Raw genomic sequence first — 26,457 nt, forward strand, 5'->3', positions numbered from 1 at the left:
ATCCTTGTTTATCATTTGATCCAGTTCCTTGGTATTGATCCCTGTTTACGTTTGATTCATTTACTTTCCTTGAATCATAAATTGAACTTAAGAATGATTTTCGACTTGAAAGAGTCTGATTGATTTCATATTCTTGGTAATGATAAAATGAACTTAGTCAAACCATTATTTTCCAACACAAGGTTTTCCAAATGAATTCCTGATGGATTGAATTGAGACGTAAGAGACTAGTGGGACTAGTCCAGTCATATGAGAGGCTAGCGGGGCTAGTCCAAATTAAGGATAAAATTATGCCATAGGTACCTTAACAACCAGATGGAGGTCAGTACAAGCTGATCACCCGTATTATTTATAAAAGTTAAAGTAGTCCAATAAAGGGTTCCCTATAACTTTATAAAGAGAAATTGAATACATTTCCTTAGCAATTGCTTCCTTAAAATTGAAATAATTTAAAATGAATTGAGATGAGTTGATTGTGTTATTTTTTAGCATACAACTTTGAGATTGTTATCAATCATATAATTGATTCCTAGAGTTGAACATATTCTTGTTTTCCACTTAAAAGATCCATTAGGATCCTGTTATTGATTTGTGATGAATGTCGGCTTTTACCCTACCTTAAGCCTTGATTCCTGAAAGCCCAAATCTTTCTTCATACCCCTTTCATAGCTAGAAAAAGAAATCTTCCACCTAGAGATTTAAAGTAGAATGCCTCAAGAGTTATTTTGATATTGATATTTCTGTATCATAGAATTGTCATATAGTTAGTTGCTGAGCTTTTTATGCTTATATATTTTGCTTTGTTCTAACCATGGTAGTTAAGTGAGAAGATGGCCAGACTTAGGCGCACTGCTCGTAAGAGCGTACCTGGTGGCCCCTACCATGTCGTAGGCTTCCAGATGCCAGAGCAGTCAATACAGGATGTGTGAGCATCCGCTATAGTTGGAAGTTGTAAAGATTCAATGGGTTAGCTGTCGGTTCCAAGTTGGAATCGATTGTGTAAATTAAATATTATTTTTGGTTGTTATATATATTATCTGGTTGGTAGTTATATCTTATCTCAAACTTAATCCTGTTTAGATCCTGTTATTAGTTAATTGGGGTTTATGCTTTAATTAATATTAGTTAATAGTGTGTGGGTCCTCATTTCCTAACCCCGAGATTGAGGGCGTCACAAGTTGGTATCAGAGCAATAAGATCTAGTCCCTGAGACAAGTTAGGATGAAAGGGTATTTGGGTATATATATATATTGTGAGAGTGTTTCGACTCATATAGAGTTGAGTTAGACTATTAGGTAAAGCCTAAGTAAAGTGAATAGGTCAAGGTAACAACTAGAGTTAGGGGAACCAGACAGTTGGAAGTCTTATTTAGCCCTAATGCTGTTTCTTAGTTGTTGTCTTGTGTTTTCTCTTAGGACCCTAGTAGTGGTAGTGATTTTGATTCAGAGATTAGTTTGGCCGATACCCCAATGGACTCTATTCCACCCTCTTTAGAGGAGCCTGTGTATGTTAGTTTAGATTCGGAGGAGAATCCATCTGAGAGTAGTGAGATTCATATGAAGATATCAACCTTGAGGCCAGAGTTAGAGACCCCAGCCCTTGAGCCGGAGTCTGAGATGCCTAATATTGTGCCTGTTAGTGTTGGTGGCAAGATAGCCCAGGATCGAGATTTTGTTTACTCCCGCATTCCTGAGTTGGGAGCTTTGGTGGATAGGCTAGCTCAAGAGTCTAGGCAGAGGACTTCAGTTATGGAGGATGAGTGAAGAGCCCAGATTCAGATGGCGGAGCAGGTTTCCCGGAGATGATTGGACGATGGATCGTCCACTAGTGATGTTGATGCTGAGGCCCGGAGGCTGCATAAGATTATTCACTGGATGTTGGTTGTGTTGAGAGAGATTCTGGACAGTTAGATAGTGTTGGTCAGGCGGGACAACTGGTGGAGCCCATAGTTGTTGTTGTTTTCTTTCAGCGCCAGTAGGCTTGGGATGCTTGGTCAGATGTCGGGATCCATTTTTCATTTGTTATGATATATTGTATTTCAGAACTTGGTACCGTAGCAGTTATTAGAAGTTAGGGGTAGATATGGGATATTTTCTAGTTTTTCCTCTATTTAACCCTGTCATATTATTGTACCTTATTCCAGAACTTAATGCACTTAAAACTTCTCTACTTATGCACTGTTCAGTCCATATATAACCTTTTATGTTTGTTTTACATTTGGTACCCTGGAGAATCTTTATAAACTATTTTACATACCATGTTTCTATATAACTGTGTTTAAAATTTCACAAATCATGCCCTATACTATGTGAAAACACACAACCGATAAGAGAAATTATATAGTAATAGGATTGCATGTGCAAAATTGGGTAAAGCTTAAAACCCAGAAAAGTTATTTCGAAGTAAAAATATTATTGTTATATATAAATGCCATGATATCGTATTACTAAATAATTGCTCAATCAGGTTTGTAAGAAATGGCCAACTCACCAAATCACCAAGAAGAAGAAACTCAAACCCAAGACCAAGAACTAAACCAAGATACCACTATGATGAACCGACTTGCTCAGCTTTTGCAACAACCCGTAACCCCTAAAGTTGGAAACTTAAAACATTTTCCGCCTGTACATCCCCCAGAGTTCTTAGGTTTTCCCGACCCGATAAAAGCTCAGTCATGGTTAAAAGAAATGGAGAAAGCGTTTGAGTTAACAGAAGTTAAGGATGAAAAGAAAGCTCAGTATGCGAGTTATTACCTTAAAGACAAGGCAAGTTTCTGGTGGAAATCTTCAAAGGCTTTACTTGAAGGAAAAGATTTATCGTGGGAAAAGTTTATCGAGATGTTTCTGGAGAAGTACTTGCCAAGCTATATGCAAGACCAGTTAGAGATGAAGTTTTTGGATCTTAAACAAGAGGATATGTCGGTGGCAGAATATGAAGTAAAATTCTCAGAGTTATCTAGATTTGTACCTGAGTATGTGAATACGGAAGCAAAGAAGGTCAAAAGGTTCCAACAGGGACTTAGGCCATGGATACAGAGTCAAGTGGCACTTTTGGAGATCAAGAACTATGCCGCCTTGGTACATAAGGCAATGATAGTGGAAGGGGAGCGAGAAGCTGTAAAAAGAGAGAATGAAGGTAGGAAAATGAAGTTTGAGAACTCAGAGCAAGAACAAGGAAGTTCGAAGTTTAGAGGGAAGTTTGGCAAGAATGGTGGAGGTCAGAATCAAAAGTTTCAGAAGTTCAAGCCCCGGAATGGAAATGAGAAGAATCGTTTCCAGAAGACGGGACAACTAGTGAAGGACAATAGACCTCAGATTCAAGAGTGTAAAGTTTGTGGGAAGAGACAACCGGGAAGATGTAACAAGCTGGATGTTACCTGTTTTAGGTGTAATCAGAAAGGGCATTATTCAACAGAGTGCCCAAGTGGAGCAAGGAATCCATAATTAACTTGTTTTAAGTATGGAAAGGTGGGCCATATGGCTAGAAGTTATAAAGAGCCTGCTCAAAAGGAAAATGTTCTTAGGATTGCTGGACCACCGCTTCTCCCAGCACCAACAGCTCAGCCCAGAGCTCGAACCTTCAATATGACAGTGAAAGATGTTGTGCTAGATGTGGATGTGGTGGCAGGTACGCTCTTTATAAACTCAGTAGAAGTAAAAGTATTAATGGATTATGCAGCAACTAGATCATTTATTATAGAAAGTATTCTTGATAGACTAAAATGTGATGCGTACCCTCTTAAACCCAATTTGATTATTGAAGTAGCAAATCAAGAGAGAGATACTGCTAGTAGGATTTGTCCCAATTACGATTTGATTATAGAAGGCCGATACTTTTCTGTTGACTTAATTCCTTTTACGTTATGAGAGTTTGACGTTATATTAGGAATGTATTGGTTGTCAAACCACGAGGCGCAAATTGAGTGTAAAAGTAAGAAGCTGAAGTTAAAGAACAAGGATGGTGTTGAAGTGATATTCAAGGGAAAAAGACAAGAAAAGAAGTTTCTAACGGCTATTCAGATGAGGAGATTGCTACATCAAGGATGCGAAGCTTATTTGGCTCATGTCAAAGATTTAGACAAAAAATCCGTAAGGATTTAGGATATTCCAGTAGTAAGAGATTTTCCTGATGTGTTTCCAGATGAACTACCTGGACTACCTCCAGATCGAGAGATCGAGTTCACGATTGATTTAGCTCTTGGAACGGAACCAGTATCGAAAGCTCCCTATCGAATGGCGCCAGTTGAGATGAAGGAATTAGCAATGCAATTGCAAGAATTGTTGGATAAAGGAGTAATACGCCCAAGTGTATCCCCGTGGGGTGCACCAGTGTTATTTATGAAGAAGAAAGACGGAAGTATGAGGTTGTGCATTGATTATCGTGAATTAAATATGTTGACGATTAAGAATGAGTATCCTCTACCGCGAATTGACGACTTGTTTGATCAGTTAAAAAGAGCTACTTGTTTTTTCAAAAATTGATTTAAGATCTGGGTATCATCAGCTGAAGATTAAAGCGGAAGATATACCCAAGACTGCGTTTCGAACAAGATATAGGCACTATGAGTTTTTGGTAATGGCGTTTGGATTGACGAACGCGCCAGCCGCATTTATGGATCTTATGAATAGAGTGTTCAAACAGTATTTGGATAAGTTTGTTATATTATTTATCGACGATATTTTGATATATTCCAAGACGGAGGAAGACCATATAGAACATTTGAGGATTTCTTTAGAAATTTTGAGAAAAGAAAAGTTATATGCCAAGTTTTCAAAGTGCGAGTTTTGGTTGAAAGAAGTTCAGTTTCTTGGACATGTAGTCAATAGCGAAGGAATTAAAGTAGACCCAGCCAAGATAGAAGCAATGATAAATTGGGAAAGGCCCAAGACTCCTACGGAGGTCAGAAGTATTCTGGGATTAGCAAGATACTATAGAAGATTTGTGCAAGATTTATCCAAGATTGTTGTTCTATTGACTAAGTTAACAAGGAAGAACGAAAAGTTTGTGTGGACAGATAAATGAGAAGAAAGTTTTCAAGAATTGAAGAAGAGATTGGTAATCGCCCCAGTCTTAGTGTTACCAGCTGAAAAAGGAGAGTTTGTGACCTTTAGCGATGCTTCGTATAAAGGGTTAGGATGTGTGTTAATGCAACACGGGAAAGTAATAGCATATGCGTCAAGGAAACTAAAGCCACATGAACAAAAGTATCCCAAGCATGATTTGGAATTAGCAGCGATTGTGATTGCTCTTAAGATTTGGAGGCATTACTTGTATATAGAAAAGTGTGAGATATATACGGATCATAAGAGTTTAAAGTATATTTTTACTTAGAAGGAGTTGAATATGAGAGAAAGAAGGTGGTTAAAATTTATCAAAGATTATGACTGTATGATAAGTTATCAGCCCGGGAAAGCGATTGTGGTAGCAGATGCTTTATGCCGCAAAAAAAGATTGAATATGTTAACTTCATCAGAGGAATTGATCATGGATTTTGAGAAGTTGGAAATAGAAGTGCAGATTCCATAGTTAGGAAGAGGAGCCATGTATGCAATGTCATTTCAACCAGAAATTTTGGAAAAGATTCGATGTTGTCCAGAACAAGTAATAAACCACGAGAAAGATAAGTTGACGGGAAACGAAGTTAAAATTCAAAAGGATGAAAAGGGAATATATTGCGTTAACTCACGCATTTGAATAACTAACATTGTGGAGCTAAAGCATGAGATTTTGCACGAAGCGCATAACTCCAAATTTTCAATTCACCCTGGAAGTACAAAGATGTATAAGGACTTAATGGAAGTTATTGGTGGCCAAACATGAAAAAGGAAATCGCGAAATGGATAAGTAAATGTTATACGTGCCAAAGAGTCAAAGCAGAACATCAGCGGCCGAGTGGACTGCTTCAGCCCCTAGATATACCTGAATGGAAATGGGAACATATTACGATGGATTTCATAGTAGGATTGCCAAAGACCAAATCTAATCATGATGCGATTTGGGTGATAGTCGATCGACTGACAAAATCAGCACATTTCTTGCCTATCAACGAAATATTTTCATTAGAAAAATTGGTCAAAATATATTTGGACAAGATGGTGATGCGTCACGGAGTTCCAGTGTCTATCGTGTCCGATAGAGATCCGAGATTTAACTCGAGATTTTGGCGAGAATTTCATGATCATTTGGGAACTAAATTGAAAATGAGCACGACGTATCATCCGCAGACTAACAGACAAAGAGAAAGGACAATTCAAATGATCGAGGATATGTTTAGAACCTGTGCATTGGATTTCAAAGAAAATTGGGATGATTATTTGCCATTAATTGAGTTTTCCTACAATAATAGTTATCACACCAGTATTGGCATGCCGCCTTATAAAGCGCTGTATGGAAGAAAATGTAGATCCCCTACATATTGGGATGAGGTTAGTGAGCACAAACTGATTGGCCCAGAGCTAGTTCAACAAACGAAAGAGAAAGTGGAAGTGATTCGTAAAAGGTTGATTGCTTCTCAAGATCGACAAAAAAAATTCGCAGATCAAGATCAGAAAGATATGCAAATTGAGCCCGGAGACAAAGTGATGTTAAAGATATCTCTGTGGAAAGGGTTATCCAGATTCGGGAAGAAAAGAAAGCTGAGTCCCAGGTATATTAGACCATTCGAAGTACTTAAACAAGTCGGGAAAGTTGCTTATGTGTTAGCGTTACCTCCACAGATGCAACATCTTCATAACTTGTTTCATGTCTCTCTTCTAAGAAATATAATGTTGATGCAAGCCATGTGATCAAATTGGAACCAATAGAAATTCAGCAAGATCTGTCTTACGTCGAACAACTCGTTCGAATCTTAGATCGAAAAGAGAATACGCTCAGAAATAAAGTTGTACCTCTAGTTAGAGTATTATGGAGAAATCCTAAAGTACAGGAGTCAACTTGGGAATTAGAGAGTGAAATGCAAGATAGGTATCCCCATCTGTTTGTTTAGACTAGATTCTGAAGACAGAATCCTTTTAAGGGGGTAGATTGTGGCAAATGGGAATTTCGCAATGTGATTAAATAATAAAAATATAATTTTATGTTCTAATTGTGGATTTATGTGAAACATGAATGTTTAAGTGAGTATTATATTCCAGTGATGTGTCAGTTGATATGAAAAGAATGATTGTGAAGCGTAAGTGGAAACGCTCAGCGTTGGGCCGTCACACAAGACGTGTCCCGTTACGCGAATAGTGAATATGAATAAAAAGGGAAATTTTTATTGAATGTGTTACAATGTGAGTCGTGATATGAGAATTTATGTTATTGGCTGTTAAGGTTCATGATTATGTGATTATATGCTTGTATGATATTATTTGGAATTTTAGCAAATAAGAAGTGCATTATTTGCTATTTATATAGGTTAAAAATGCATTTCCTATTCTTTAAGAAAATGGTTTTTCAAAAATATTTTTATTGGTAAATTTCGAATTTGGTTTTATTAAATTCCTAAAATTCCAAGCTATTTTATGATGTCACTCTTGTAATTTATAGATTTATGGTTTTATTTATAAAAGATATACTTTGTAATTAATTAGATTAATAATTATCAGATTACATAATTTCCCTTGCATGCATTTCCACTAACAATATAAGAGAAGGTAGTTGTGTCATTTCCTACCCCACTATCTAATTTCAACTTAACCAAATTACCATATCATCCTTGCATGCATTTTGTGCTAGTAGTGAGAAAAAGGTAGATTGGTAAATTCCCATTTCCACTAACTTGTGAGTATAAAAGATGAGACAAGTGCTTGTCATTTCCATCACCACTTCATTCACTTCATTTCTTCCATCTCTCCCGTTTTTCCTTCTTCACTCTCGACTCTCTCTCCCTATCTTCTTCCCTCTCTCTCACCAAGCTCTCTCTCTCACTCTTCTCTTACAGGCAGCACCTTATCCTACTTAAAGTATGTGTTTTTCCTTGGCTTTGTTTTGATGATTGTTTCAAAATTTTGTTATTACAAAGGGGTTTTGATTTTCGAATGGGTTTTGAGTGATAATTTATAATTTGCATGCTTGCTTTTGTGTTAAATCCATTGTTTGCAAATCCTTATTTTTAAGTTAGTTTCATTGCATACATGTAAGATTTTAATATAGCCAAGCTGTGTTTTGTTTGATTTGGAAAGAAAATGAGTTGAATGGTTAACTTATGGGATAAAGTGAGTTGGGTTTGTGATTTAAAGCTTTGCATGTTAAAGTTTATTTATGCATGTGTTGTTTTGGAAAAACCCGAATGGGTCTTGATATTTAAAAGGGTTTAAGTTAATTTTGTGGGCTTATGTGCTAATTGCTTTAGTTACTATTGATAATCGAAATGAGTGCTTGGTTGCATGTGTAATTTAGTGAATTTGTAATATTAAAACTCTATGCATGTTAAGATTTTGTTTAAGGAGGATATTTTGGTTCGGTTTTTGATTAAAAAAGAAGTGATTTTGAGATTTGTTCTTATTTGGAATGAATTAAGATAAGTTAAATTGTAAAAGAAACTTTGAATGTGAAATTTGACCAATTTGTTTGTTGTTTTGGTGAAAAAATCCAAATGGTAATAGAATTAAAAAGGATTGGTTCAAGTTGTTTGGTCGTTTTGATTATAATTTTATGGGCCATGTAAGTTTGATTTAGTGTGAAAGATACGACTGGTTAAATGCATGTCGAAATATAGGATTGCATGTTTATCTATTGATGTGGTTCTTTTGCTTTGGTGCGAATTTTTGGATAAAAAGGAAAGAATTGAGTGGCTTTGTTATCGAGTCATACGAATTGTGATTATTTTCTAAAGTATGGAGTTTAAGTATATAATTATACATTATTAAGTGCTATGTGAGTATTCAGTGTTTATACTCGTGTATATGAGTTAAGCGTTAGAATGAATTGGGGTAATTATTTAACGTTCCGGGAATGTCGAGTGGGAATCTAATTTGGGTTGATTTTGGATTGTAGATCCGGATCATGAAGGCATTCAGGTTAGGAAAGGGAAAGGTATTCTAGGTGGCAGTAGCTCAAACCCCGTAAAGCAGGAAAGCAATTTTAGGCAAGTAACTCTGCCTTCTTTTGTGAATTGTTTATAGTGAGGAAATTATTGATGTCGTGATTAACTAGAGGCTTTTTATTGTAATTATGATATACATATTATTAATTTTGAGAAACCCTGTTATTGTTCCTTGTGAACCTGTTATTTATTCTTTAGAAGCCCTGTCATTGTCCCTTGTGATAACCCGATATTGATTCTTGAACCCTGATATTGATACTTGTGCTATACCTATCACTGATCCCTTGAAACACTCTAATATTGGTCTTGTAATGACTTGATATGATTATTATTCAAACCTTTATAGTAACCTTTTTATTCATATCCTGGTCACTTGTTGATACCCTAAATTCTCATAAACCCTATAAGAATCTTTATGAATTCCCTTGCGTAATGTTTCGATTAACCCAAATCCTTCATTCCTTTGTTTACCCTATCCTGTAATGATCCTTAGAACTGTTTTGATTCCCTAACTTGTATACCTTGTTTATCATTTGATCCAGTTCCTTGGTATTGATCCATGTTTGTCATTTGATCCTGTTCCTTGGTATTGATCCTTGTTTATCATTTGATCCAGTTCATTGGTATTGATCCTTGTTTACGTTTGATTCATTTACTTTCCTTCAATCATAAATTGAACTTAAGAATGGTTTTCGACTTGAAAGAGTCTGAATGATTTCATATTCTTGGTAATGATAAAATAAACTTAGTAAAACCTTTCTTTTCCAACAGAAGGTTTTCCGAATGAATTCCTGATGGATTGGATTGAGACGTAAGAGACTAGTAGGACTAGTCCAGTCATATAAGAGGCTAGCAGGGCTATTCCAATTTAAGGCTGAAATTATGCCATAGGTACCTTAAAGACCAGATGGAGGTTGGCACGGGCTGATCACCCATATTATTTATAAAAGTTAAAGTAGTCCAATCAAGGGTTCCCTATCACTTTATAAAGAGAAATTGAATACATTTCCTTAGCAATTGCTTCCTTAAAAATGAAATGATTTAAAATGAATTGAGATGAGTTGATTGTGTTATTATTTAGCATACAGCTTTGAGAACCCTGATTCTTATCTCTGATATTGTTATCAATCATATAATTGATTCCCAGAGTTGAACATATTCTTGCTTTCCACCAGAAAGATCCATTGAGATCCTGCTTTTGATTTGTGATGAATGTCGGCTTTCACCCTACCTCGAGCCTTGATTCTTGAAAGCCCAAATCTTTCTTCATACCCCTTTCATAGCTAGAAAAAGAAATATGCCACCTAGAGATTTAAAGTAGAATGCCACAAAAGTTATTTTGATATTGTTATTGCTGCATCATAGAACTGTCATATAGTTACTTGCTGAGCTTTTTATGCTCATATATTTTACTTTGTTCTAACCATGGCAATTAAGCGAGAAGATGGCCAGACTTAGGCGCACTGCTCGTAAGAGCGTACCTGGTGGCCCCTACCGTGTCATAGGCTTCCAGATGCCAGAGCAGGTAGTACCGGATGTGTAAGCACGCGCTATAGTTGGAAGTTGTAAAGATATAATGGGTTATAGACTCAAACTTAATCCTGTTTAGATCCTGTTATTAGTTAATCAGGGTTTATACTTTAATTAATGTTAGTTAATAGTGTGTGGGTCCTCATTTCCTAATCTCGAGATTAAGGGCGTCACAAGTGATCCAAACGAACCCCGTTTTTGAGATAAACATTAAAACTCGACAATTTAATAAAAATTTGGGGTTCCAAGCTTTTATTTACTCATAATACGAGAAAATATAATATTTAAATCAAAATAGCTCGTATATCAAAAATATCTAGCTTGCAAGTGTATCGAGACGATTAAATAATCATAAAGTCGCACCGGAATTCATATAGACAAATCCGTACTCCGGATCGATAAAGTCAAAACATGACAAGTGCTCTGAATTACCAAATTAGTCTAGAAATCATTTTTCGGAAATGTTTCGGTTTGTAGATTTCCTAAACCGTTGAAATTGCGGGTTTTCGAATAATAACAAATAATTAATAAATAATTAGAAAAATCATCAAATAAATCCATAAATCATTTATAAAATCATATAACCAATAAATCAAAAAAAAAACCTGATATATGACTTATTCTGAGAATGTAAAAATTAAAATCTCATAAATTCTAATGCATACGAACCACAAACACAGGAAACCAATTAACACACAATTCACAAAATTCTCTTAATAATCACATAATATTCATATAATATCTATTTATCACTTAAATAATTACACGAAAAATCCTGGATATTACATCCTGCCCCTTAAAAGGATTTTATCCTCAGAATCACACTAAAAAATAGGTGATGATACTTTTCAAGTATCTCACTTCCAAATTCTCGGATTGACCTTTCAATCTTACGATACCTCCATAAAACTTTAACTGACAACATCGACTTATTACTCAACACTCTCTTGCTAACATAAGATTCTATGAATTTCTCATACAAACCTAATTTAATTGAGTTTCCATCATGTATAATGAAGTTAGATTACACTTCTTGAGTATAAACATATGAACACATTATGATCATGCTACATATGTGGCGTTAAAGCCAGCTCACATGCATCCTTCCTCACACATCTCATCATCTAAAAAAACCAACATAATGCTTACTGAGCTTTTTTTTCATGCTAATTCTAATCAATCGTATTCATGAAACGCGTTCAATATTACTGGTTCTTTAACTTCCTTTTCCACGCCCTTATTTGTTTAATCAGCCTAGCTTACAATTGCTTCCAAACGTATTCGAAGCTCTTTAACTGTTCTCTTACTTTTCCCATCTATTGGCGAATGGTATACAGGGCTCATGGCGTATTTAGTTTATAAACGTTCCTGAAAATACCTCCAGATTTAAGAATTAAGGAGAGAATCTTAATTAGATACGACTGATATGCGAATTTATTGTCATAACATAATATCATTTTTTCATGCCTTATTATCAGAAAATTTTCTTCTACATCTATGTACTTTATCATATTTTCAAAATAATTGAATATTTTGAGTTATCAACATCTAGTCAAATTCCATTCCTTAGCTATGTCCTACCCGGTGCTCGTTCATCCATGAATGGTATATAATATTTTGGTTCAACATGGTTACCAGACATCCTCAATACTTCTTTCAAAATCTTGAATCAAACATAATATCGATCAAATACGACCATTACTTAAATTTTGTGAAGTAATATAATAGAACCCACTTATCGGGTAAACTATTCATTAATAGAAAGAGAATGATGAGGTTTGGTTAACCTATCAATAATGATTTAAATAACATTACCATTAGCTTTGATTCCCGGGTGATCTTACCATGATATCCCTAACGAGATGTATCCATTTACATTCTAGAATATCAAACAATTACAATAATTTGTCTAATCTTTGATGTTCGGCATTAATTCTTTGGTAGATATAACATGTACTTACATATTCTGTAATTCCCTTCTTCATATCTGGTCAATAAATATTTTCGTATAAATTTTGGTACTTAATCGTATATCCAGGATGAATTCCATATCTCAAGTCATGGAAGTTTCATTAAATTTTCACTTTAGCTCTGTCACTCATGATGCCTGTATCTAACTTATGCCCTGAGAGAACCCTTAGAATCTCTTTATCATTAGTTTTGGCTGATACATCATTACATAATCCATTTTCGTGGCCAACTCTGGAATGAAAATTTCAATTTCTAACGGTTCGAACTCTTTTATCATCTTTGCTAATAAAGTTAAAAAAATCAAACTTTCCTTTCGCTGAAACTGTCAGCTACTTCTTTAGCCTTTCTCAAATTACTGTCAATCGTACAATTATCCTCTTTAATCAATTATAACCATTATCCTAATTTCATATTGGACTTTCTATGAATAAAGATATACTTTAAACTATTGGGATCATACTTTTCCCCTAAATAAACAATACATCCACATCTTCAACTCACAAACCATCATTGCCAACTTCTACCATATGTTAGATACTCTTATTCGCGAGTCTTCCAATATTCGGAGTACTCATGATTACTTTATTGTTCTATATAGATATATAACCAAGTTTCTCATGAAAACATCATTGCAAATGATAAAACTTCTTTGTCTGTTTGTGTGACGACTGAGAAGTTTGCGACAAAATTAAGTCAATAAAGTGTGATTTATGTGATGTGATTATAAAATATGTGATCAAGTGATGATTTATTTGTCTTTATTGTATATTAGTATCAAGGAGCGTAAATAAAAGCGTTCCAATTTAAAGAGTCAGCTTAGGAATTAAGTTATGTTGTCGGGCCGTCAGGTAGAACGGAACCCGTCCTAAAAAGGGATTTAAGTATAAAAAAATATGAAATATGTATGATTATGTGAAATGAATGTTTAAATAAAGTATTGCGTCCTAGTGATGTGTCGGTTGATAATGATAATGAGAAGCGTAGTTGAAATGCTGAGCGTCGGGCCGTCAGGCAAAACGTGACCCGAAACGCGTAAAAAGGAATAATATTAAAGAAGGAAAATTTCTTTGATCAGACATGAGTTGTGATGTGTTCGTATGTGTGCTTGCTTGTCTGTATGCATGATTACGTGATTTGTTAATATTTTATGGATTTAAGGGAATAATCTGATTTAAATAAAGGTTTATTTAACCTTCGCACATTTTTATAAAATTATCTGAGTAAGATAAAGGCATGAGATTTGTTCTGATATCTTCAAAATAATCCCAAAGACTTTTCTAAAAATGATGGACGGATTTATTTGGTGATTGTTGCATTTTAAATTAATTTTTATGTGATAAAATGTTATTATTAGCACAAACTTGTAAAAATCATATAAAATCAACCGTACGCTCAAAATCTTATTATGAATAATGGTTGGAAAGCTAATTTCGAGATTCACGTTTTAAAATTATCATTCGTATCAAATTCATCTTTTCCGAGAGAGATACTTGCCAATCAAATTCGTTTTCTTTTAAGAATAAAAAGTGAATCGAAAATGAGATAACCTAATTACCATACTACCCCTCCCCTTGGTAGTATATAATCTCACCCCACCCCCTCTTTTCTTTATTTTCCATCCAAGCATCTCTCTTCTCTTTCTTTTCTCTCATTTTCTTCCTCCCTCTCAGGACTTTTCTCTCTCTCACTCTCGGTACACTCTCTCTTCAATCTCTCACTTGTTCTTCATCCTTTTTCGGTTATAAAACCATGATTGTGTGAGATTTTGCTTTATCTATCCATAAATATGCATGCATGTCACTATCTTCAAGTTTTTGAGAAAATCCAAAGTTGGATTTGGTGGTTTTGAATTCGGTTTTCATGAAAACAAAAGGGTTTTGGTACTTAAGTGATTTAAAGTGAAGATGTGTGTGACGGTCTCAACCCCGGGGTTAGGAGTTGACGTCCTCAACAACAGTAATAACAATCATAATTCAGTCCAACTCATTAATAATACATAACTACGACCCCTTTACCAAGACCTTTTCCAGGTTTAAGTATGACTTAGGTTACTCAACTAACACAACTCAAATTACCTTACACAATCCTGACCACTAATTTAATGCAGCAACTCAACAGACCTCATCTGGTTTGAACACAACTACCTCAGAGGAGCCTGACACGAAAGGAGCTGGAACTCTGTCCTGACTACCGCGCAAGAATCTCCTATGCATCTGCAATACATATAAAATATCCTACAAGGGTGAGCAATTGCTTGCTCAGCAGCACCACTATAGGAATAACAAGTAAAACAATTTAAAGTAAACCAGTTATAGGAACAGAATTCATAACTTGCCAGAAACATGTAAAACAGGTATAAACTAGATATCAAAACTAGCATGCGCTGTAAAACAAAATCAACTGTCGTGTACTGTGTACAAATGTCAGAGTTTAATTCTAGCTTGCCATTTTCATTTCCAAATCCACAGTATAACTCACTTGTTCAGTTACGAGAATCACAAATCCAAATCAGATACTTACGGATATGTGAAGATAGTTGATCAGGCTATCAATACCAGACGGCTCTAACTGCCATCCCATTTACCTGTTCCGGAACTCAGAGACTAGCTAGGTCTCTGACCTGCTGGACTAATCAGTTATACAATGTGCGCAACTGAATTAGCCTCTTACGCCACCTCAATAGGCCTACTTTGGCCCCAATGTATCCCATATCTGACTGTTTTATCCAGTTTTCAAAATACTTGTACCTATCTCATTTTCAAAATTATTTGTTTTGCCAGCACACATATAAAATCCATTTCGCAAATCATTTTACTCGAGATAGGTACCTTGCGAAGTTACTTTTCCCCACAACAATTTGAAAATAGTGATTTATAACTACAGGGGATACGTAACTTAAAACGTGTCTGTTCCATTACAAGAATAAAACATTTAGTTATTCATACGTACTGAACCATAAAAGATTGGTCAGGGGTACTTGCCTTGCAGAGCTTTACAACTATCACTGACTGGTTTGATAGACTTGAATGTTTGGGCTCTCATGGAAAAATGACTGTCTCACTAGAAGACATCTCTGCTTCGCAACAATCTATCTCAAGATAGTATCCAAGACTCTCAGGGTTCTTCACTTGGGAACCTCGAGGCACTTCTCAACTGATCACTAGATTATCTTAGTTCGATATCAATTCTTGAGTCCTTCGATTAGAATCTACAGACCCGAAGTACCCTATGTTAGACGTCTTGGTATGCTTGACATATCCTCGCTATAACCTACCCATTCGATATCAAATCCCGACTCGTAATTATACATATTAATTCAATAAATATAGCAATCAAGTTTCACGTACTCAGACTTGGCTCGATATTCATTTTCAGAAATCACATATACTTGTCGCTTTAGGAAATAGGGTTGTCAGTTATAACTTATAAAAAATATTCTTACAATAACACGCAGATACGCTTCATAAAAACAAGGTTATGAACCCTTATTACAATATGCAGATAGGCATGTACAACATTTATTTATAGGTATATAACTATACACACTCGACGAATATCCCCCGATAATTTACAGGATATGCTCCCGTAATTTGGGCAGCGTCTCCTTTGTTTATCGGACTACCCGTCGAAGCAATTCAACGTCAATCACAACAATCAATCATTACAGTTCACAATTCACAATCCAAACCAAATTCATAACCCGAACGCCAATATGATTTCTAAAATAATTAACTTTTTTTCAATTCGAATTTTAATATACGAACTAAATTATTTATTTAAAAATATTAGGACTCAGATACACATCATCATCGTCCACCGTCCGCTCGTCAAAATTCATCGCGGACGGCGGTAAATCCGCGGGTACCCGATTAATTCGGGTTTCCTACGCGTAATTCACCGATTACAATTCATAAATTTCCCACACGAATTTTACTTCACGAATCTTTAATCAGCTAATTCCTATAGAATGGAATTTTAAATTTAATAATAATCCCAGTCAACCAAAAGCAACCGCACAAAACAACGGAACAGCAAAACACAACCGGAAATCGGACAGGGGAAAAATGCAGGCGGAAACCAGAACAGGACCAGCAACGCCATCACCCATATACTGACATACATACACCCAGCAAGTATATATATATGTGTGTGTGGATTAACAAACAGGCATAGAGTCAACAGCTACCATAACCAACCTGAACCAGGCGGCCGACAACCCGTCGGAAAATAAAGGGAGTCACTAGGACAGTCGGGAGAAAAAGAAAGAACAGGGAGGAGGAAGAAATGATCGAGAATAGAAGAGAGATTAAGGGCTGAGAAGGAGACCACGCGATCGAACCCCCCCCCCCCCTCTTCCATCCCATGTTCCTCTCCTCTCATCTCTTTCTATTTTTTTATGTTTTTGTTTTATTTGTTGATTGAATGATGGTGCAATTGAGAAGCAATACGTGTCCCCCTCTAATCTGAAAAATTGACGCGTGTGTTTGCAAGGATAATTACGAGCCGCCCGATTGCCCCGAATCTCACAAATTTACGGACCAAGCTGCACTCTAAATAATTTCGGAAAATTACGAAAAGAGTCTTAAAATGTTATAAATATTCCGAAGTTTTTAAAAACATAAATTTTGAAAATTTTAAATAATTTCTAAAACGCAACTGGCACCCGCTTTCTAGCAATTAATGAAATAACACGCGGGTGAAATTAATCCCGAAAATTCCCAAAATAATTTTAAAATTCTCGGAATATTCCAAACCTAAATAAATATAAGTTTCATAATTTTTGAAGAATTCTAGAATTAAATACGGATTTTACAAATAAATGCACTCAGAAAATCATACAGGGCTAAATAAATAATGAAATATTAATTTCTAAATTTTATAAAATCCCAAAAATAAATATTGAGATTATAAAGTCATGGAAACAATTTTAGAGACAATCCACATATTTACACAAATAATCTTATATTTAAATCCACTTTTAAAAGTGAAAATAATTCAATACAAGTCCATAATTAATTACGAGGACAATTCCAGTACATCAAAAATCACACATACATAATAATAAAACAACACATAGCTGACATAAGCTATACACATATTTTGCTTATTTAATAATTCCATAATTACTTATTTAAATAATACAGAATACACGAGTCGTTATATCCTTCCCCCCTTACAAAGATTCTGTCCTCAGAATCTGGTCTAACTATACCTGAGGATATTTCTCAAGCATATTTGACTCTAACTTTCTAGTAACCTCTTCGACTCAGGGATTTATTCAAAGCATACTCAATATGGATATAAACTCCTTCCTAAGGACTCGCTTTTAACGATCCAGGATTAGGGTCGATCATTCCACGCAGAATTAATTTGGATAAGAGCCCATTGGCTCTCAATCAACGACTTGGTTAGAATCAGATACTTATCACCTTTATATTGACACGTGGAACACATTATATATATACACTGCAACTACGATAGCCACATCAACTCATGGGCAACTTTACCTATATTTATCAATACTTCGAATGATTCACTATATTGAGGTCTTAACTTGTCCCTTCTATTCAAATCTAGCAAATCTCTTTCAAGGTGAAACTTTTATCAACACCAATGATCCTATTTCTGTATCCATACTCTTTTAATGCAAGTCTGTTTTCTTTCTTTGTCTATCCTGAGCTGCTTCAACTCTTTTTCCAAATCAACCTCACTACGTCCTTGGTGTACTGAATTAATTCAGTACCTAACAATATTTCTACTCCCACTTTCTCTTAATAGTATGGGGAACCACCTTTATGTCCATACAAGGCTTCGCAAGGTAGCATTCCCCTACTAGCATAATAACCATTAACATAAGAAAACTTAGTCAATAGTAGGTGATTACCTTAGTTTTCTTTTAAATTCCAAAATATATACTCTTAATATAGCTTATATTGTTTGAATCGTCATTTCACTTTTACCATTTGTTTGGGAATGGCAAGTGGTACTTATTTTTCACTCAATCCCCAAGCATTTCGGGAACTTCATCCAAACCTCAAGTAAATCCTCAGGTTTCAATCAGTCACAATAAGAACAGGGACTCCATACTTTGTCACAATTTTATCCAAGGGTACCTTTCATTAATTAGCAGGAAACATGCAGACTTCGTCGACTTTTCAACAATTGCCCAAAAGTTCTTCGTCGTGTTTTGGTACACCCAAATGCTTCCAGGTAAATAGGATCCTAGAAGTGTGGGCTTTTCTTTATATTTTACTCTTCAGCTTAGTCACATTGAAATTCATGCTCTAACGGAAAAAAAATCCAAACATACCTCTACTGTCCTTTTGGGTGCAACTTTTCTTTCCATTTCAACTATCCAATTCTTGATTCATTCTTCTTCTTAACACTTCTTGATTCTTCTATTCCTGCTGATTGAAAAGTGATCTCCTGCAATTACTCCTCATTACCTTCAGGTACTTGAATCTTCAATTTCTAACTTCTTCTGCTAACTCTTCAATGATCTAATAATATTCAATTTTGATTAAATTCTCATACTTTTGAAGCTTAGTATTCAATTGCTACTTCTCAATCTGTCATAGACATTTATTTAAGTATTCATCTTAGCCTTCCTTAGCCCTTAGATGGGAGAGGATGTTATCAATAAATAAAATTTGCTTATCCAAGTACTCTTTATACACCATGTTCATTAAATCTTTATAGACGACTCATACACTTGTCATTCCACATAATCTCACCAACCTTGCAATGCTCATAACTCATCCTAATCGCAATTCTTGACATGCCCTCATACTGTATCATAAGTCAATCCCGTAGAAATCATACACTCCTTGAATTAGGTCACATAAGTAACCAATTCTTTATAGAGGTTACCTATTCTTATTTATCATTTTGTTAAACTCCCAATAATTAGTACAAAATCTCATAATTTCATTCCTTTTTCCAGCAACATCACTGGTGCATTTCAGGGGTCTCTATCTATTACACTCACTTCCCTTTCAATCACTTTCACAATTATCGCACTAATTATTTCATTCCACTGACTTCCAGAGATTCCAGGGCATTTATTTATTACTCAAAATTCCTCCAGCTTAAGTATTCTCTTCTTCGTATCTTTACAGATGGTGGATCTACCTTATATCCATAGCTTATTACTTCTTTTCTCGCATATTTGGAAGAATTCTTTATATTGCTTATGCATCCAGAAACTTACCTTACTATTGGCTTCTGTACACTTTATACTTCACTTCTTCTAAACCACTCCTTCCATATGGCCACTCTCTCCACAATTCCGATACATAAGATTTTCTGGATTACATTCCGATGCATGATGACCCTTATGTCCACGCTTGAAACATTGCATATTCTTCTTGCACGTACCATGACGTCTCCTTTCACAGGACTTGCAATCCACTGCTCACTTAACTGACTGGGCTGGAGTGGAAGCAACTGAAGTAGCACTAGACCAATAACGACTCGTGTATTTTTCTTTTTACTTTAATATTTAAAAAAGTAATAAAGATTTGAATAATTAAATAAAATGTGTGTATTGATTTTGGCAGCGGTTACTGATTGTTATTTAATTATTTATCATTTGTTGTTATGTAGAATTGAATTGTGTGATTTATTAGTGAGTTATATGATTTTATTTCGCTTGTAAAAGTGATTTTATTGTAATTGTAATTCCATAAATACTTGGATTATTTCTAAAATTGGTTTTATAATTTTATCATCTCAATAATTATTTTTAGAACTTTATAAAATTGAGAAATCAATATTTCATTAATTATATATTTTTAAATGATTTTCTGAGTATATTTTAGTGTAAAATCCATATTTAATTATGGAAATTTTCAAAAATCATGAAACTTATATTTTATTAAGTTTATATTATTCTGAGAATTTTCAAATTATTTTGAAAATTTTCGGGATTTGTTTCACCGCGCGTCGTTTCGTTATTTGTTAAAAACCGGGTACCAAGTGTACCTTAAGAATTGTTTTAAAAATTTTGAAAATTATGTTTTTGTAAACTTCGGGAAATTTCTGAAATTTTAAGAGTATTTCGAAATTTTTCTTATACATTTAAATCGCATTCTGTTTCGTCAAAAATAAGAATTCGGGTTAAAAATCGAGCCCCTGAGTATTCAGGGATACGTGTTAACAACTTATAATAAGAAGTTAACAAGTATCCAATTTTGCAGGACACGTGTTCATAGCATCTTAATTCCTCCAACCTTATTCTTTTGTCTCGGCTGTTTCTTTCTTTGCCCTGTGCTCTCGGCTTCTTCTTCTCCGATTCACTTCGTTTTCTTTCCATTTTTCTTCTTCCCTTTTCTGGTGATTCTCCGGCCTCCAGTCCCGGTAATTACTTTTGGTTATTTTGTTTCGATTTCCAGTCGATTCATTCCTGTATATATGTATATGTGTGCGTGATTGTGTATATGTGTGTGTGAGTTTGTGTGTGTGTGTGTGAATATATATGTGTGTGTGTGTGTGTGTGAATATGTGTGTGTGTGTTGGTGTGTGTGGGTGGCCGTGTTTGGCCGTGCTCCGGCCGCGAGTGTGGCGCTCCGTTCTATTCTCTGTTTGCTTGGTTTTTCTGTTGGGCCTGTTATTCGGGCCTTGGTTTTTTTGTTGGGCCTTGCAGTTGGGTTGACTGTTGGGCTGGGCTTTGCAGTGGGCTAACTGTTATAATTTTAATTCCTATTTTCTTTTTCTGCAGGAAAATAAATGATTAGTATTCGTGAAATTAAAACTTTCATTGCGGGAAATAATATTAATCGGTATAATTTATTTGGGAATCCGTATTATATCGGACGCCAATAAATTGTGTCGCCGTTGACGATGAACTTCGGTGAGTCGACGGTGGACGGTGATGACGATGTTCAGAGTCCTAAATCTTATAAATAAATAAAATGATTTATGAAAACTATTTTCGGACTTAAAATAATTAATTTCGATTGGTGTTGGGATGTACGTTGTATGAAATGGTGGAGTAATAATGTGAAGTGTTGTGATTGTTGACGTCGATTGTAATCGACGGGTAGTCTTATAAACGGGAGTTGCTGCCAAAATTTTCTAAAAATATATTTGTAAATGTACATAATTGTATTATACATGTTACCCATATTTGTGTTTGGGTTATGTGGTTACGTGGTTATGTGTATAATAACTTTACGAGTCGGGTTATCGGAATGGGTAATTAGGATTTGAGGATATCAAGCATGTCAGTATAACTGAATAGGTTATTTTGTATTTGTAGATCCCAGTCAAATTTTCCCAGGATCAAAGTCAGCGTGAAAGCTACTTAGGTTTTTGTAAAGCGTTGCAAGGCAAGTACCCCTGACCATTCTTTTATGGTTCAGTGCATATGAATAGCTAAATGTTTTACTTTCGTAATGGAACAGAAACGTTTTAAGTTGCGGATCCCCGTAGTTATAAATCACTATTTTCAAATTGTTTTGGGGAGAAGTAACTTCGAAAGGTACCTATCTCGAATGGAATGATTTACGAAATGGATTTTATATGTGTGCTGGTTAAATAAATGATTTTGATAATGAGATAGGTACAAGTGTTTTGAAAACTGGACCGATTAGTCCAGCAGGTTAGAGACCTAGCTAGTCTCTGAGTTCCGGAACAGGTAAGTGGGAAGGCAGTTAGAGCTGTCTGATGTTGATAGCCTGATCAGCTATCTTCATATATCCGCTATGTATCTGATTGGGATTTTTGATTTACATAAAAGCATAAGTAGTTGATACAGCGGTTTTATAAAAGTGATTAGCATGCTAAAATTGGACTCTGATATTTACACATCACACTACTATGTTGCTTTGATACAACATGCTAGTTAGTGATATCCAGTTATCTCTGATTTTCATTATAAAATGTTGATATCATGATTACAGCTCTGTTCCTATTATTGTTACACTACTGCTTTTAATCTGTTATTCATATGTTGGTGCTGCTGAACGATTATGCTCACCCTTGCAAACTGTTATGTATATCTCGCAGATGCCTAGAAGACCAGTCAGACAGACCCATGTTCCGCCCCTACTGGACCCGGCTCCTCTGAGGTAGTTTGTATCAGGCCATGAGGTCTGATGAGTTGCTGAATAAAGTTAGAGTGTGTTAGATGTTAAATAAATAGGTTGTAATAATGTGAATCTGAATTATACATGAACCTGGATCGGATCTTGGTTTGGGGTCAAGTTAGTATATTTTAATAATAATCTTGTTATTTATATTTTAGTTATTGTGTTTGGTGACGTCAACTCCTGACCCCGGGGTTGAGGCCGTCGCAAGACCTAGCCTGAGAGAAACTCTGTCTCCGTAATCTCTTACTCCTATTCCGACCAAACCAATTCTTAAATCCCTAAGTGGATTCTCCTTGGTTTGCTTTATCCTTAACACCTTCCGACTTCCTTTCTTATCACTTTTGTCCTTAACAGTCAATTTATGGTCACTTTCCATTACCAGGGCGACCTGAACTATAGAGGAGTATGTCTTGAGTTGCAATGCCACAACTCCTCTGCGAGTTTCAGGATTCAACCCTTGTTGGAACCAATTGCCTTCTGACTCTCTGTACTTACATACTCAGGAACAAATCGGGCCAATTCTGTAAACTTGGCCTCAAATTCCAACACACTTCTTTCACCTTGTTTCAGTTCTAGAATCCCAATTTTCATTTGACTCCGCACATAATCTGTGAAATACTTTTCCAAAAACAACTTAGTAAACCTAGCCCATAGGACAGGGCCTTCTCCTTCTAACACTATGATTGACTCCCGCCAATAATTCACTTCATTTTTCAAGAAATAGCTTGCATAATTTGTCTTAAGGTTATCACTTACTAGAACGAGGTTAAAAACTTCCTCCATTTCTTTTAACCATGCTCCAGCAGTTACTGGATTAGGTTCACTTTTAAACTCAGAGAGGTTAACATTCTGATAAGATTTGAACAAACACTTGGGTTCACTCCTTGCTGTTGCTACTGCAACAGTAGTTGTTGTTGCTGAACCTGTTGGATTAGCTGCAACTGTTGTTGCTGCTGCTTGCACAATAAGTCTAGAATTTCATTTATAATTGGACCCTCTACAAAACTACAACTATTTTCTTTAGACTGGGTAACTTTCTTGGGTGGCATTTTCCTGGAATATATAAATAAATTTATTTAAAACATAGAAAAATGTTTAACAAAAGATATCACCGTTTAAACGGTGCACCTGTATCAGGAAAATGTTGCCCAATAAAATACCTATGTCTTTAATACCGGGGCCCATTTACCAAAGAAATCTAGATTAATAGCACTAGCAATCACAGTAACAATGACAATAGCAGAATCAACAACAGTTCAGGGAACTAAAATACAAAGAAACCAAATACCATAGCATAGCTCCTCGATACAACAACAACTGACCAACTTTCCGCCCCTACTTAATTATCACGTTAACACCAATCGGATATACTATGAGACTTATCTGGCTATATCAACCACCTTTTCTCCAGGGATGATTTCTTATCACCCTCAAATGATTCATCAATCACTGAATTACCTTTCCTTCCCAAGGCGACTTCTTATCTCCTACCATTAACCTATCTTTCACAGGGTTAACTTTTATAAAGCCGTAACCTACAATATCGAATCATGAATCCTCTCTACTATCATTGTTTCTGAGATAGCTAGCAATCCGGTGTAAATCTTCTATTTCCTCTAGACGGTCAACTCTCAATTACTTTCAATGACCAGGACTGTCTAATTACAAAAGCTACTAACAATTCACTGCCTCGGGACTTCAAATAAAATTTCAAAGTCAAAGAATCAATGATACAGGGAGGACAAAAGAAGAAAACATAGGTATGACTGAAAGCAACCATACAAGTACATAAGATGGCCAGTATTAGTACCATACGGTCACAACATATAATTCGGTGGTGTCCCACAAGACCCTTTTGCCACACAGACAAATGGTCAACTCATATGCATTATTTTCCCCCAACCAACCGATAGAACTTCCGAGAGAAGAAACAATGTTGAAAAGAAAATTCACAAATAGGAAGGGGTGAACCTGATTTATAATGAGATCAACAGAACCCTAAGTAGCTTACTTCGGGCTCACAACTTTCTCACAGGGAAAATAAATAACTTAGGGAATAGGAAACAATTATTATGGAAAAAAAATACATTTCAAGAAAGAAATGGAAGGGTTCAAAGATACCACCTCTCGTTCTGATCCACATTCACTATCACACTTGGCTATTATAGTGGCTACTGGCTATTATCATGCTATCCGAACTCACCAAGGTCACACAACCGGGCCAATAACATTCCTTGACATAGAAAAGGCGATATCTAGAAATAACGTCGGCGTATTCTCAGCTGACACAACAAGAGCCCGCTCAATGCTGAATCTTCGCAATCAGACTCGTTTTCTCGAGGGAAAACTAGAAATCTCTACCGAACGTTACTAATAATACATATACGAAGGGAACATACTCTAGGTTAGGGCAGTTCCAATCAATCATCAACAAACATCAGGGTTACACTTCTGAAACCCTTGACTAAACTCATAGACTCGCTCCTCTGATTAAGTTGCTGACTCACATCTACACATAACCCTTCTTGCACTCTTTTGACTCCACTCTTAACCTAAATCAGGGACTCACACCTGTAGCTCTGATACCAACTGTGACGGCCTCAAGCCCGGGGTCAACAGTTGATGTCATCAACAACAGTAATAACAATCATAATTCAGTCCAACTCATTTATACTACATTACTACGACCCCTTTACCAAGACCTTTTCCAGGTTTAAGTATGACTTAGGTTACTCAACTAACAAAACTCAAATTACCTTACACAATCCTGACCACTAATTTAATGTGGCAACTCAACAGACCTCATCTAGTCTGAACACAACTACCTCAGAGGAGCCTGACACGAAAGGAGCTGGAACTCTGCCCTGACTACCGCGCAAGAATCTCCTAGGCATCTGCAATACATATAAAATATTCTACAAGGGTGAGCAATTGATTGCTCAGCAGCACCACTATATGAATAACAAGTAAAACAATTTAAAGTAAAGCAGTTATAGGAACAGAATTCATAACTTGCCAGAAACATATAAAACATGTATAAACTAGATATCAAAACTAGCATGCTTTGTAAAACAAAATCAACTGTCGTATACTGTGTACAAATATCAGAGTTTAATTCTAGCTTGCCATTTTCATTTCCAAATCCACTGTATAACTCACTTGTTTAGTTACGAGAATCACAAAGCCAAATCAGATACTTACGGATATGTGAAGATAGTTAATCAGGCTATCAACACCAGACGGCTCTAACTGCCATCCCATTTACCTGTTCTGAAACTCAGAGACTAGCTAGGTCTCTGACCTGCTGGACTAATCGGTTATACAATGCGTGCAACTAAATTAGCCTCTTACGCCACCTCAATAGGCCTACTCTGGCCCCAATGTATCCCATATCTGACCGTTTTATCTAGTTTTCAAAATACTTGTACCTATCTCATTTTCAAAATCATTCGTTTTGCCAGCACACAAATAAAATCCATTTCACAAATCATTTTACTCGAGATAGGTACCTTGCGAAGGTACTTTTCCCCACAACAATTTGAAAACAGTGATTTATAACTACAGGGGATAGGTAACTTAAAACATTTATGTTCCATTACGAGAATAAAACATTTAGTTATTCATACGTACTAAACCATAAAAGAATGGTCAGGGGTACTTGCCTTGCAGAGCTTTACAACTATCACTGACTGGTTTGATAGACTTGAATGTTTGGGCTCTCATGGAAAAATGGTTGTCTCACTAGAAGACATCTCTGCTTCGCAGCAATCTTGAGCACTTGGGAACCTCGAGGCACTTCTCAACTGATCACTGGATTATCTTAGGTCGATATTAATT

This window comes from Apium graveolens, chromosome 6, assembly GCF_009905375.1.
Source record: "Apium graveolens cultivar Ventura chromosome 6, ASM990537v1, whole genome shotgun sequence".
Classification (NCBI taxonomy): Eukaryota; Viridiplantae; Streptophyta; class Magnoliopsida; order Apiales; family Apiaceae; genus Apium; species Apium graveolens.